Genomic DNA, 16,568 nt, shown 5'->3' on the forward strand with positions numbered 1-16,568 from the left:
CGAGAAAGGATGAGAGGTCCGTGAAGAGGTGGGTCGCATCCATGATAGCTAAGGGTGATTCAGAATGGGTAACAAATTTTAAAGCTTAGATTTTCAATAATTGTCTGACTACCGAAGGCAAATTCTGGTGGAGCTCAATCAGATACAGAGTTCTCCCGACTCAGGCTGATAACGGTCTCTCCACCAATCAGGCAGTGATAGTTATTGCATTGATGGCCCACTATCCTGTGAACCTGGGGCGTCTGATCAGTGAGGAGATTCGAGGCAGAGTGCACCGGCCTAAGTCCTTCACGGTATTTTCGTGTCTCATCACAGAACTATATCGGAGAGCGTTGGTAAAGAATATTCTCGAGAGAGACCATACTACCAAAGCAGCTCGCGTAGGAGACTAGAGGAAGAATAAGAAGGGAGGTGAGGATGATGCTAGGTTAGAGCAGCCCGGTAATGATAACGAAACTCAGTTTGAGTTGAGTTCAAGCCACACTGAGGAGGGTGTTTCCCCTGATCAGGCTATTTCGGTAGCGCTACTACTGATGCTACAGCTACTGCTACTGATTCCCCTGCCACTGTTGTTGACTCGATTCTGGTGCGTGTTACTGCTGCTATGCCGCCGCCGCGACCACCTGCTACCGCGCCCGCGACTTATGCGGGTGCCACTCCTTCGTCTGTTCCATAACAAGCAGCGTCTTCAGATACAGAGTTTCTAAATTTCTACAGAGCTAATTATCACGAGATAGCCTTTAGGACATTAAAGGCAGAGAAGCAGATTGGGGTGATTATGGCTCAGATTAAGCCTCAGGTGGCAAAACAAATCAGAGAGGCAAAGGGGGAAATCAGAGAAGAATATCAACAGTCTCACCAGGTCTTCCAGTCCAGATTAGATAGGTTCGAGACGAGACTTATTACTTTAGAGAGGGCTGCACCCGGAGGTGGTTCGGCATCATTGAGGAATGAATTGGACAAGTTGAAGGCCGACTTTGAGGCGCTAAAGGCACATGAGCGAGTAGATAAGCCAGTTCCAGCCCCACAGATTAACTTAGATTTGGAGATCCCGATTACAAATTTGCTCGACTCCGAGAAAGAGGATAGGGGCGAGTATTGTACACTAATGAAAGGAAAGACAAAACGGGATGAGATGGAACCGTCAGAGGAGGACCTACTAGAGCGGGACCAAAAATTATGTCGAAAGAAGGAAAAGCAGGTGAGACAAGCGATGTGCATTTCTCTGAGTGAGTCGCTCCAGGTTTTAGGTTCGTCCAGTCGTCCCCCGACGAACGACCCAGCTGCTGCAGAGCCTGCTCGGGATGAGCATAGCACCTAGGGCGTCCAGGTATTCTGTACTCCTACTTATATTTAATTTCATGCATCATGGGTGATGTATAGTTTTTCAGTTGGGAGTGGGGAGTACTTGATCTTTTGTGTAATGGATATATGAGTTTAGGAACCCCCTCGGCTTTTTTTTGCCATGTGTTCATTTCCTAAGGGGTTTATTTTATGTTGAACCTGGCACGTTTAGGAAGTGTTTAGGTATAATAGAGTAGTTTTGACTTATATGGTAGTACTTTTGTAATTTACGGCATGTTTGTGTTGTTTTGGTTAAAAATGGTGAACCTCTCAAAATATTGCATGCGTAGGAGTAGCTACGAATTGACGTGATTGGTTCTTTTCATGACATGATGATTATGAGGGTATCGTGTAATATAAATGATCGCTTGGGATGCTGTGTTAAGTTGAAATCCTTATGCCATTGTGTGAGTAAGTTGTTAGTATATGTTCATGTATTTGCATTTGCAATCTAGAACTTGTCTCGTTAGTTATGCTTAATTACTAAGGATAGTGTGGTTGTTGAAATGATCCTAGGCTTTCTTCGTGTGAATATTGAAGCCAATTTTGCCTTAAAAGCCTACCCAGTCCATGAATATTATCACTAGTCTCCCCTTTTGAGCCTTTACCCTTTTTCTTGACTAGCCGTAATCAGCCCATACCCTTGTATGAAAATATCCCATTGTTTGCACCTATTTCCTCCTTGACACTAGAAATTGATGAAATGAGGCTAAAAGCCTGAGTTGGGGGTGAAACGTGTGTGAAAGCGTAAGTTAGGGGTGCTGCGAGTTACTTAGTAGAGAAATCGGTGTGGTTGAGTAAGTAGTTGTGTAAGTACATTTAAAAAAATAAAGAATAAAAAAGCAAAAGCAAAAACAAAGAAAAATCAGAAAAGGATTGGAAAAAAAAAAAGGTAGCAGTTTGAAATAAGTTGATGAAACCACACCTAAACCAAAGGAATAAAAAGAGGGAGAAAAAAAGGCAATGAGGTAACAATAGCGTAGTGTTCAAGGAGGGCGAGTCACTAATATCCAAATATGTACCATTCCCATCCCGAAGCCTACATTACAACCTGATAAAAGTCCTAGAGTGATCTCAACCGAAAAATCCGAAGTGTATAGCATTGAAAATAAGGGCAAGCTTGTGGTATTTGCATTTGTGATGCTTGAATTTCTTTGTGACTGAGAGTGTTTGTTTTATTCTTTGCCTTAGTCCCTATCTCGTTGCACATATGTGTGAGGGACAGTCTTAGTCTGTCTGAGGGAATTAGGATTAAATTATGAGCATTCCCTAAAAAAGCGACGTTTGTGTGTACATTGATGCCTCTGATAATGTTATGGCATGGATTGAAACGTCACTGTGAGTTATAGTGTCCTTAGTATGAGTCATGTTCTGATTTTTTTAAAATGAGGTGGTTACTTATGATAAACATGCGTGCCTGTAGTTCCGAGTTAAAACAATTGTAGACATTAGTACTCTGTTATATCTAAGTTTAGTTGAGTCGTTTGTGTCATATTACTTGCTTGAGGACAGGCAAAGACTTTAAGTTGAGGGTGTTGATGTACCGTGAAATTATGGCACATTTGATGTTTTTTTACCTTAAGTTTTACTTGTTTTTAAGAAAGTCAGTGTCGTTTTAATATGTTTTTAGTGTTTTGCAGGTAGATGAGCATTTAAAGGACAAAAACTAGAAAGTTGCAGAATTTGCATTTATGAAGAATTACTGGCCGTAATTTGAATTACGGTCTGTAATCTTGGAGCGTAACGAAGGATAAGCGTAAACAAAATGTGCAGAAAAGAACATTATCTTTTATGGACAACTGTTATGGTCCGTAATTCAAATTACATACCGTAATTCAAGACGTAAAATTTGATATGTCATGAGGCAGAGAGACTAGTTTTGGAGATGAAGAATTACAATTAGTGGATTATTGACCATAAAATCAATTACGGGCCGCAAAAATTAATGGTGATTTTGTCCAAGTCTCAGCAAGAAAGCAAACCGTAAATGTTTTTACAGTCCGTAATTTGAATTTCGGACCATAATTTGTGCCATCATGGACTAAAGTGCAATCTGTAATTTTTATGTTTTTGAAACCTATAAATAGTCCAATGTAGGGTTTTATTTAGTATCAGCTATTAGACTTTGACTCTTGACTTAGAGCATTGAATATTCCTTTGTTTTTTGGAGCTTTCAAACATCAATTCAAGTATTATTAATTTCTCTTTTAATCAAAAGTAAGCTATTATGAAGTCTTTAATCTTTTATTTCTTGGTCTTTGTCATGAGTAACTAAACCCCCTAAGGTTGTGAGCCCAAAGATGGGTGTTTTGTGATTGGGAATTATGATTGATATATGCATAATGGATTGTTAGGATTTATTTATTCTTCATTCATAATTAATGGTTGCTAACATTGATTAAAGTCATAAACTTTATCTAACTTGGGAAAGTACTTAGGGTTTGGTAAGAATAAATAACAAGAACTCAAGGCGTTAACCCTTATTTGATAAATTCACTTGTGAATAAGAGCAATTTACTTGGCATAATTAACCGTTCTTCATATCAACTTTTTTATATTTGGGAAAATCATAGAAAGAAATAATATTTATTTATTGGGAAATAGTAGAGATTCACATAGAGGTTAAGTGCATTCATATAACGATTCATTAGAAGTATATCAAGATCAATACCTATGATCATACACTTTATCTGATGGAGACACAACCTTGGTATCGTTTACCGTATATTACAATCCAAAGAAATTAGCTAGCAAATAGTCATAAACAGCCAACTTTCTACAAAATCGTCGGAGTGAGACATTAGACCTAAATAAAGCATTCTACAATTTTAGTAACCTTTTCACACCATATTCCCTGTGGGATTCAACCTCAACCTTGCTGGTTTACTATATTTGACATCGTCCGCTTTACACTAATAAAAGGTGTAATTTGAGCATATTGCCGAGCTGGTGCCACGAATCGTCAAATATGAGCCTTGCCCTTCCGAAGAGCCTCCGAATACTCCGTCTAGTAATTATCGGAATCTAAGTTAGAAACGGAGAATAACGATACCCATATTGCAATACATTCGTTCGAATAAAAAATCAACTAAGGAAGAGAGGGAAACCGGGTCCACAAGGGTAAAATGGGTATGTTAAAAGTGGAATTGGTGACCCAACATTCTAGAAGTTCAATTCTACTCTTTGCTAATTAAACTCAATTATTGATCAATTTCATCATTCAAGAGAAAACACCAAATTTAGGCTTAAACCCCAATTTTTCATAATCAATTTCTCAACTCAAATTGGAAATTCAAGCTTATTACTACTAATTAATGACATTCCATGCTTATATTAGCCAAGTCCATTAATTAATCTCACATTCATAGCCTAATACTCAGTTAACAAATTTGAGGTTAAGATTCATCTTCTCCAACTAGCTTTCTAGATTTCACCATAGATTTCAAGCTTAGGAAGGTAAATAATTAAGAACAAGGTGGAAGAGACCTACCCCAAGATGAATCCACTCAGAAAACACTTCAATTCTTCCTTGAATCACTTGGTGAATTAATTTTGTTAATGTGAAATGAATGGTTCGAATTACGCATTTAATGAATCTGATTCTGCATCTTCCGCTCCAGCGGAAGTGGTTCGCTTTTGCAAATTCGCCTCTACGGAGGACCATCTGCTGGGGCAGATTTCAGTAAAACAAAGAACTTCCGTGCCTGCGGACCAAGCCTCGCTGAGGCGGGTCCGCTGGGGCGAAACACCAGAAAATAGTGAAATTCTGGTTTTTCACCAAGTTCACTACAAATCCCAACATCCACCCGAGACCTCTCAGATAAAAAATAGATATGTATACACGCATAAAAACACGCTACGAACTCACTCGTGGTCTCGAAATTTTCATCGGAGGTATTTGACCGGGTCAACCCCCAATGGCCAAAAACCAATTTTCCAACCAATAGCCCAAAACGCTCCCGAATGCTTCGGGAACCGAACTAAATATGCCACCAAGTCATAATCGACCCTTCAGACCTCACAGAATTGACGAATTTTAGGAAAAGGTCCATTTACCCAAAAGTCAACTATCGGTCAAGGATTTTTCGCTTTAAAGTTCTAATTCTCATATGTCACCATAAACTCGCCCGATTACCTCGAGAACCGTATTACCCGTCCTCGCGGGTTAAAATCATACTAACAAGACTTGGGGAAGGGTCAATGGGAAAATGGGTCAAAAGTGTTTGGTTGTTACAAGAAATCTCTCTTTATAAATGCCTTATACAAGAGGCCTTATTGTGGTAGACTGTGAAGAATTTTTTATTTTTTAAAAAAATTAAAGGACCATCTAGCAGGCTACTAGTGGTGTTTTATTTTAGAACAAAGAAATATTTATACAAGGAGTTTAAGCTAAAACAAAGGAATGCAGAAAAGGAAGGAAACTAATCAAAAGCAAAAACAAACAAAAGGATAAGAAAACTAAAAAGGAAAGGGATGATCCTTGAGCTAGAACTCTCCAACTACAACAGCTAGTAATGCTTCTAAAATCTATTGCATTGGGATGATGACATTATCAGTCACCTCAAGCTCTCACTAGGTGCTATGGTATCCATTCCCTATGTGTATGAAACAAGAGAATCTGTGCATTGTTGTTTTAATGTTGTTGGACTAGTTCCTGATCATACACTTTGAGTCACCAAGTCAATCTTGTGTGTTGTGAATAACATAGATTACCTAGTTTAATTACCTAAAGCAGTCCTGTTAGCAGGATGAGCATAACTGCTGATACCACACACTAACTAGCACACCGTCAGATAATCAACTAGTAATCATGATATCAGTTACTTTCTCCAACTTGATCATGTTGCAAGCTGCATACTGTGTTTCTACAACCTGGATGTATTTCCTTGACCATTTGCACACTGTCTTAACAGTCTAGAATTACTCTTATGTATGCTACTGCTGCCTGAGTACCCTGTTGTTTATACGTACTGCATTGTGTGTCAAGTATCAGTACTTGACATGGATCTTGTTCAAGCAAATGTTTCAATCTAGTTCTCTTGCCTTGTATGTCCTGAACCTAAAGCAAGGCATCATTGACTTGTCCATGTTTAGTATTTTCCTTGCTTCTGGAACCAGTTCTTAATAGCTATGGATCTCTATAGTACCTGTAACGTTAAACACACTGTTAGTTAAAAAATCAGCAAGTGCATGCCCTCCCTAAAGATGTGAGCAAATTGCACTTGTCCTATTGAACTCCAGTGTTTGATCTTCTTCACTTCCAAACTAATCTTGCAGGGTATCTCCCAATTCCCTTCAATGATATTCAGCATGGTCAAAGAGTCAGTTTCTACAATAACTGGAGTTAGCTGCCTTGTAATACAAAATTCTATCCCATCAGAAATTGTTGTGGCTTCAGCACAGATATTGGTGGTGTTGGCTAGTCTCCTTGTTGCAGCATATACCAAATCCCCTATATCATTCCTTACACAATAAGCAGCTGAACTTTGACCAGGATTACCCTTTGAGGCCCCATCTGTATTGCACTTATACCAGCCTGCATTTGGACTTTTCCATTGCACAGGTCTGCAGCCTACTTTAGCTTTGTAACCCTCTAGAAACTGCACTATTTTAGGCCAATTGTAAGGTACATCTCTCAGCCAAGGCTACAGTGTACAAACAAGATTATGCAGGTTCAGATTTATATTATATATCAATTTGCTTCTGCTCATATAACCCCCATTCATTATTGCATTCCTCCCCTTCCAAAGCTGCCAACAAACAAAGGTTGGTACGGCCTGGTAAATTGGCTTTAAAAAAGCAATACAAGAAGTATTCCACCATGTAACAACTGCCTGATGAATGCGAATCAAAGGATTAATGATACATGCTGCTCCTTTATAATATTTCCATATTGCCATAGAAAATTCACCAGACAAAAACAAATTTGCACAGTTTCTTCATGTTATGGATAATGACAACATCTACACCTAGAAACTATAGAGATTTTCATCCTTTTAAGAACATCATCCACTGGAAACTTGAACTTCCACAATCTCCACAAGAAAAAAGATACTTTAAAAGGCATTCCTTTTACAAATAACTTAGGGAAAAATATTGAAACACTATCCTTCTATCTTAATAGATTCTGAGCACTCTTGACTGTAAAAGAACCTGAGGGTGTTAATGTCCACCAAGGTCTATCCTTCTTAGTAGTAGTTCCCATTATAATCAATTCATTCATAACATGCACCACTACATGAGTTGGTAAATGTTCATTCATCTCATTGAAATCCCAACCTTCTCCATTCATGAGCTGAGCCACTTCTTCAATGTTGTAGTTAATATCAAACTCTGGTGGACAGTTGTGACATATTGGACCAAGATTAGTCCAATTTTCCTCCCATACATCACAAGCTCCATTTCTAGGTTCCCACCATATGAATTGATCAACCTGGTCCCTAGCTTCAAGCATTTTTTTCCAGACCTAAGATCCACCTTTCCACTACACTTTTGTTGGTTTATGCTTTTTGTAGTACTTATTCCACAAAAAAGTTGACCACAAAGTATTTGTTGTTCTAAATCTCCACCACAGCTTGGCAAAGAGTTCTTTAGAGACATCATAAAGAGATCTAAAGCCTATTCCCCCTTCCTCTTTAGGCAGACAATTATTCTTCCAAGATACCCAATGCTTGTTTCTTCCTTCCTCCTTGTTGTTCCAAAAAAACCTTGAGAAAATTCTGTGCATCTCATTGATTGTGTACTTTGTTGGTACTATAGCAGACAAAACATACACAGGAATGCTTTGAAGAACACTATTTATTAAAACTGCTTTACCACCATAAGATAGTAGTCTTCCTTTCCAGCTCTGCAACTTGTTCTTCACTTTCTTGATCAGCTCATTATAGTAAACTTTCTTCCTCCTAGCATGAAAAATGGGGCATCCTAAATAATTGAAAGGGAATTGGCTTCTAGAAAAACCAGTAATATGTTGCACTTCCGGAACCAGACTTTTAGCAACTTGTGAAACATATAAAAAACACTCTTTTCTTTATTGATCAATTGCCCAGAAGCTACCTCATACTCTTTCAGGATGTTCATGATTTCCATCAGAGAAAATTTCTCAGCAGATGCAAATATAATGGTATCATCTGCATAAGCTAAGTGATTTATATTAGCGCTCCACTTTGGCAAACCATATCCCACGTACTTACTATTTTCAAAGACAGCATTGAGTGCTCTTGAAAGAACCTCAGCAGATACAATAAACAAGGCTGGTGACAGTGGATCACCTTGTTTAACCCCTCTTGTTGAATGGAAGAAACCTTTTTCCTTGCCATTGAAAAAAAATGAATACCAATTATTGGCCAATAACCTCCATATCATGTCAACAAGGACTCCAGAAAAACCCATTTTGAGTAGAACTTTAATTAGAAAAGAGTGGGACACTCTATCATATGCTTTAGCCATATCCAACTTCAAAACTACATTGGCAGATTTCCCTCTTTTCCTGATATTTGTGACAATTTCCTGTGTTAGCAGGACATTTTCAGTAATGTTTCTTCCCTTAACAAAGCCTGCTTGATTAGGAGAGATTAAAGAAGGAAGGATCTTCTCTAGCCTATCATGTATCACTCTGGAAAGAACCTTGTTTATGAAGTTACTCAAACTAATTAGCCTTAAGTTTGAAAAGTTTTGAATCAATTCTTTTTTAGAAAGCAGAACCAAATTAGTGTGAGTAACTGATTTTGGCAAAGAATTTCCTTGAAAGAAAGCAACCACTAACTTGTACACATCCATACCAATAATGTCCCAACAAGACTGAAAAAACAATCCTGTAAATATATCTAGAGCACATGCACTATTACCGTTGAGTTTAAACACTGCTTCTTTCACTTCATCCATATCATGAACCTTGCACAAAATGTCATTATCAGCTGACTCCACCATGCATGGAATGTAGTCAATCAATCTATCTGAATGTTGAACATGATCCTCCTGAGTAAACTGTTTCTGATAGAAGTTAACTGCTTCTTCTGCCATTTGATCTTCATCATCCAACCAAATTCCTTCAAAATTCTGAATCTTCTGAATTTGTAACTTCTTCCTTCTACCCTTAACAAGATTGTGAAAAAAATCTTGTATTTCTATCACCTTCCACAAACCAATCTATCCCAGATTTTTGTCTCCAATATTCCTCCTCAAAGTGACGATATCTTTTCATTTCTACTTGAGCCTTCTGCAACACAGCTCTATTTAGAAAGGAGGGATTTTCTTCAAAAAGATCTTCTTTAAGCTTGACAATCTCTTCCCTGATAATGAGTTGTTTAAAGATATCACCAAAAGTTTCCCTACTCCATTGAGATAGAACCCCTTTCATTTTCTTCATTTTAAACTTAAAATTGAGAAAAGGATCTTCATGTTCCCAGCCTGACCAATTTAACCTTACCACTTCCTTGAATGAGACTTCCTCCACCCATAATTTTAAAAACTTGAAAGATCTATACTGATTATGTGGAAAGTCCCCATAAGTACATAAAAGTGGAGCATGATCTGAACGTGTCCTGGCTAGATGTTCAACCTCAATAGTACCAAACCAGTTCTGTAAATGATCATTAACAAGCATTCTATCCAGCATTTCAAAGATACAGTCATCACTTGCCCTTCTCAATCCACCAGGTAAATGGACAACCTTTGAAACTAATCTCTATCAGATCACATGAGTTAACACAGAATGCAAAATTTTCCACTTCTTGTTGTTGAATGAGAATGCCTCCTATTTTTTCTTCCTCATTTAGCACTACATTGAAGTCACCACTCATTCAGCACTACATTGAAGTCACCACCAATCATCCATGGATCATTTAAACTGCTAGATAGTTGATAGATACTATCCCACAACTCCAGCCTCTCAACCTCATTACATTTAGCATAGACTAAGGTTGTAAACAAAGTCTTATCCAGCTCTTGAAAAAATAGTCTAAGTGTAACCTGCTGAGAAGAATTAGAAACTACTTCCACATCAATATTCTCTGAGACAAAGTACCAAATATTGCCATTACAATTTTAATCTGCAACATGCATCCCCAATCTTCTCTTGTATGTCTGAATATTCCTGGCCTGCTGAAAAGATTCCAACAAAGCAATGAGAAAAAATCTGTGATGTCTAAAATTTAACATTTGGAGCCTGTGAAAGGCTTTTTGAGTTCTAACTGATCTGATGTTCCATATAAATGACTTCAACATCATTTAAAATTGGATTTAGCAGTTGTCCTCTTTGGTACAACCCTTGTAGGTAGTAGTTTTTCCACTGGCACAGATTTGGCACTCTTCTTCTGCCCTTTTTGCAGTTAAAACTACCTTAGGAGATGTATCTGCTATGTGCCTTTTCTTAGAGTTTTTCACATTCAGCTTCTTTTCTAGCCACCTCTTTAGGAGTATTTGCCTTTCCTCTATCCTCAGGAACATTGATCCCATTGCGAGAGAACAAATCATGCAGCACTTTGTTAGGGGAAATCTTTTTCTGAGAATTCTTCTTGTTTGAAACCTCCAGACCAACTTTCTTATAAGGAGAACAATTCTCCAAATCACCTCCTTCATCCAGCTAATCATCTTCTACCCTTATAGCTTCAATATTCACCTCATGTGCCTTGGCATGAGAATCATCTCAACTCTTCTCCATATCTTTCTCATCACTGGCATGCTCCTTTAAAGGAGAATTCTTATTAATCATAGCTAAAGGATTAGGGATCTGCACAATAGCTTGAAAAGGGTTGGAAACAAAATGCTCCTCCCTTGTAGCTGGATATGTACCAATAATGACCTTATCCCTATCCTTTTCAATTAACTCTATAGCCATTTTCTTTTCCACTTCTGTTCTATCATGGATACAAGAATCAGGACCAAGAATTCATGATTCCTGATCATTAAAGACTGGATCATCAAGCCTTTCTTGCACATCAATATTCTCCTTGTCCTCACACAGATATGCAAGTGATCTATATGACCTTCAAAAGCATTAGATAATATTTCTCCATCTTCTGTCTCCACCCTATCACACCACAACTCTTTACTAGTCTCTTTGACTGGGAATATAACCATCTGCTTTGCAAAATCTCCATTCCCCTCATTATTGCATTCCATACTATGGTTGATCTGAGACTTCTCATCAAAGCTGATAATAACTTCCTCCACCTGATTCCTATAATCATCCTTGTTGTGTATCTCCACATGTTCAACATCTAATGTTTTTTGTTGGACTTGCTCCTTCACCCCATCTATTGCTGTTTGTTGGACTATCCCCTTCTCACCATTCCCTGCTATATTTGAACCCTCTAGCATTCTATTATCCTTGATAACATTCCAATTGACAGGATCACCAAGAATTCTGCCACTGGATAAAATTCTAGCATTGAACTTCCTTTTATTATAATTGTTAAACTTCTTCCTCCTATGATCCTGGAAATCAGGTTTGTCATCCTTAGCATATATACCATCCTCAACCACTATCCCCTTCTTCTTGTCAGGATTATCCTTAGTACACATCTCTTCTTCATGATAAGTTAATTCAGGGTGAAGATGCCAACATTCATCAACACTATGACCTTGTAATCTACATTCACCACAGTATTTTGGGAGATAATCATAATGGATTTTCACTTTGACAGTATCAACCTCCTTTGTATCCTCATTAACAATCTCCATATTCACATGTTTTGGTAAATCAAAAAGAAGATCAACCATAACCTTAACACGTGCACAACTAGGTCTAGTACTATTGATAGTAGCTAGATGTAGTTGTAATGGAACTCCCACAGCAGTACCAAGTGAGAACAGCGATTCCTTCACAAAAAATGTTGGCATGAGATTAGGAAAAGATACCTTCGACGTTTCTTCATCAACTTTAAACTTTATATCATAAATTAATGGCCTTATTTGATAGGACTGACCTTCCTTCGACTGCAAATAATAAGAACCCTTCGAACATAGATTGATAAATTCTTCCATAAGAGAAAGCCTAATCAAAACATGCTTATATCTAAATAAGCCAATTTCACACGTTCCTTTAATCCCACATTGTGCGGGAATAATATTTCTCAATTCCTCCATAGCAGGCCAACCGTGTGAAAACTTTCCAATAACAGCATGCTTAAGTTTTCCATGACTTCCATTTGGTCAACTTCCTTTTGTGTCCAACATAAAAGAGGAACACCATTGAGAAAAGACACTTGCTTCATAGGGATTTTGGATGTAGAAGTAGGGTTTTGCATGGGATTCATTAATGAAGGTTTAAAGAAATCATTGTATTTAGGTTTGGATGAATCTGGGATAAAGTTGTGAGGCTTTATGGGTGTAGTAATGGCAGCGGAGGTCTGGCCAACCACCTGAGGTGACTGACCAGCGGCCATGCTGGCCATTGTACGGTGGCTACGTGAGGTTATGCTAGGGTTTGCATGTAGACTGTGAAGAAAAACTTCGAAAAAAGCCATTAATATTTGGATAATCCAATCCACGTGATTATTTGTGTTCTCAAAGGAAGGTATGTTTTCCGTGTTAGTTTCTTCGTTAAAGTAGTTGTTGATTCATATGTAATCTCTCTTTTCATTTTAATTTCTTCGTTAGGAATAATAATTTATTATTATAAATGAAATATTTAGGCTTCAATTCTCACTGCTCTATACTATCCCAACGTGTATCAGGCTAATATTGATTAGAACTAGCTCCTGTTAGAATAAAAGAATTTCGAGCAATAAAATAAAAGTTCAATCTAAGAAAACAAAAGAGTAAGAAAAATTATATATTAAAAGAAAAACAAAGGGCGTCAAACTAATAAAAACTCACATGAGGATACCGAACAACATAAATACTAAATTTTAGTGTAGCCATAATGAAGGATAAGACTTATTTAAATTTAAATTGAGAAAGTTTTTGAATTATGATAATAAAGTCATACTATAGATTAGATCAAGTAACTAGCATATCTGGACCAAAATTAATAGATAAAGACAAAAAAAAAAAATTAAACAACAATTCAAAGCAACATAATAAAAATATATCTAGATTTCTCATAAGTAATCTAAGTAATTCTAAATTAAAACTCAAAATTCTTTATTAAAAACAAAAGAGAATAAAATTTTAGCTGCTTAATGCACCAAAAAAAACTAAAATTAAATATTATTAAAAATATTGGTCAAAATTACAAGAAGATAAAGTTCGTTTATACTTTGAACGCTTTCGATGTCACAATTATCTTCGATAAAAAAAGTTCTGTTTATCCGATTCATATGGTAAAACACTAAAGGAAAAATATTGATTAAAATATCATAGCAGGAAAATAATATATAAAACAGGTGAATAGAGTAATGTGAGTGTACTTTGATTAATTTAAAGGATAAAATCCAGTAAAATAATACTCAAGATTATTATTAATCGTAAATTTAAATAAGAGAATTTCTAGTAATGGAAGAAAAGTTTAAAAATAAATAGAATTTCGGGAGTATAAAAAATAAAATTTACCTATATTATATATTAAAAAGAGAGTTTAAGCTAGAATATTAAGTTAAATGGCAAGCTAAAAAAAAAACTGGCGTGACAACATAACTATACGAAATATATGGATAAAAGCATTATTAATAAACAAGGAACTTATTAATAAACAAGGAACAAACTAGAGGAAAAAAAAACTAAAAGTGGTCAAAACTTTCACCGTAAAAGTACCAAAGGATAAGAGTTCAGTATTTGAATTTGATACTAAGATTTCTTTTGATTTATGAAGAGATAGATAAAACTATGGATAGCACCAAGTAACTAATAAAAGAGAGGAAATGCAAAAAAAACTCCTCCACATTTTAAACATTCTCTTTAATGCGAAGTAAAATCATAGTCATTATTAGTATCACTGGTAATACAATGTCAAGTTTGACTTTTAAAGTTCTAAATTGTACTTCTAAAGAATGATCCACTATGAGGAGTTCTTTGTCGTAAGTTTTGTTGCTTAATTCTTATTCTTTGTTGCCCTTTTCTTGCTATAGTCCAACTTAAACTGGCAAAGGAACTATCTGATCTTGTTCTGAGTGTATCATTTCTTGGGTGATTCTCAATCGCTCTTTTTAGTGGGGAGGAATAGTACGTGAATGGCGGTTCTCAAACGATGCTGGTGACCAACGATTCCGGATTCCCCTGCCTTTCTGCCATAGTCTACACTTGTCCGTCCAAATGGTCGACCTTGCCATCAAGTTGGGTCACTCAAGGAATCTTAAATTTGGTTAGTTGTCAGTCTTTTTGCAATGGTAATCCACAATTTATATAATTGTGAACTTATAAAGCTTAGAGTTTGATTTTATAATGCTTTGTTGGTGAAATATTAATTTATTAATTAATTTTTCTCTAATATGCTTGAATTGGTTGCAGGTAAGCATCCGTTTGGAGAAAGATTAATTTTTCATGAAAGTTTAATGTGCATATAAAGAGACAAGTATACATGTCCGCGCTTTGCGCGGCTAGTAAACAAAACATGCAATTAAATAATAATATCATAAGTTTTATAAGAGAAAATTAATATTTCTAAATCGAAATTTTTTTCATGATTCTTTTAACATTCATAGAATATGTAAAAAAAAAGTTCCAAATTAAATATGGAATAACCCATTTAATCAGTATATGTGAACTTGAATAAGAATATACTTAAAGAAAAACAATACAAAACCGAAATAATGATAGTGTGAAAGTTTAGTTGGTAATATAAACCTAAGATGTAGTTTGCTCTTTTCTCTGGCTCTTTTTTTATTTTTTAATTTTTACTTTGTTTCTTAGTGAGAATTGTTGACTCTTTAACGTAATGAGGTTAACACTTTCAAGTCTCTTAAATAATAAATTTTTAAGAAACTAAGGGAAGAAACAAAAATAATACAACAGAAATTGTAAAACAAATGAAAAACCAACTATTTAATGTATCCCTTCAGTGGTAGATCAACGCTCTAGTTCCTAATACTTTTTCTTTTGCCTATTCTCTTCCATTCTATTCATTCCTTTGTTATATTTCTATCCTGTAAGCACACATTCGGCTGATTAACAAAAAATAATTACATTTGTTAGCCAAATATATAAAAAAATTATACATTAATGTTGCATTTACAATCTAATATTCATTTTCTAATGTTGAATATTAAAGGTATAATAACTTAAAATAAAAGGGAAAAACAAAATATATTAATAATTCAGGAATATAACCATCTAATCTGAAATAAAAGCGAATGTCACCACCGATCATGAACATGAACATACAATTTAAAAGAACATCGATCAAGACTAACAATAATTCGTAGGCGGAACCTCTGATAAAAAACACCATCAGCATCTAAAACTGCCTCTTTTGATTTATATCGTACTTTACTTTGGAAGGTGATGCTTTTTATTGGGAATTAAAAAAAAAAACTATTTGTAACAACCCGTCCTAAAGTAATAGCATCCAAGTTGCAAACAATAGAAAAAAAACTAAAAAACATAATATAAAGGTCAAGTGATTAAATCTTTTGCTTACATACTTTTTTTGCAGTTAAATAAAATATATCATCTGGTTCCTTTCCAGAATGATAAGCAAATATATGTATCAACAGCCAAACATAGCCACTTGTGCCTTCTATCACAACTCCATAACTCCTTTTATAGTTGAAGAAGATTATAAGATGCAACAACGTAACATAACTCCTTTATCTCAGTGCAACAAATACAATCTGATCTACCGAAAGTCTTCTACCCATCAAAACCTTAGTGTACACTCACTCTCTCTTTTATTGCTCTTTCATTATCTTTTTCTGATTATTTGGTAGAATGGCAGGCATGCTGCTTTACCAACGTTATATTTGAGAAAGTAATGAGGCTTAATTGGGGAAGAACGTGGTTGTGTCACATAATTGACATTATTAAGAGAGTCAATAATCTTGAATGTCTTTCCAATTTAGTTCAACAATGAAAGTATTTATTATTTGGTTACTACTACGTGGGCAGTGCTACATTTATTGTATGAGCTTGTTATTAATCCATAGATTAGTAGAAGAAATGAACAAAAAATTCAATAAAAATGAGGAAAATGCCCAAAAAAAGGAGAAAAAAGATAGCAAATGCTAGCCATAGAGAGGTGTCACATCACCTTGTCTTGCCTAACTTTATATTATGTATAGATTATATGGCGATTGTTGGAATCGTTGAGTATTTATTGAGATATTGAGTTAAGGATGAGGAAAAGG

Source organism: Lycium barbarum, chromosome 12 (assembly GCF_019175385.1).
Source record: "Lycium barbarum isolate Lr01 chromosome 12, ASM1917538v2, whole genome shotgun sequence".
Lineage (NCBI taxonomy): Eukaryota > Viridiplantae > Streptophyta > Magnoliopsida > Solanales > Solanaceae > Lycium > Lycium barbarum.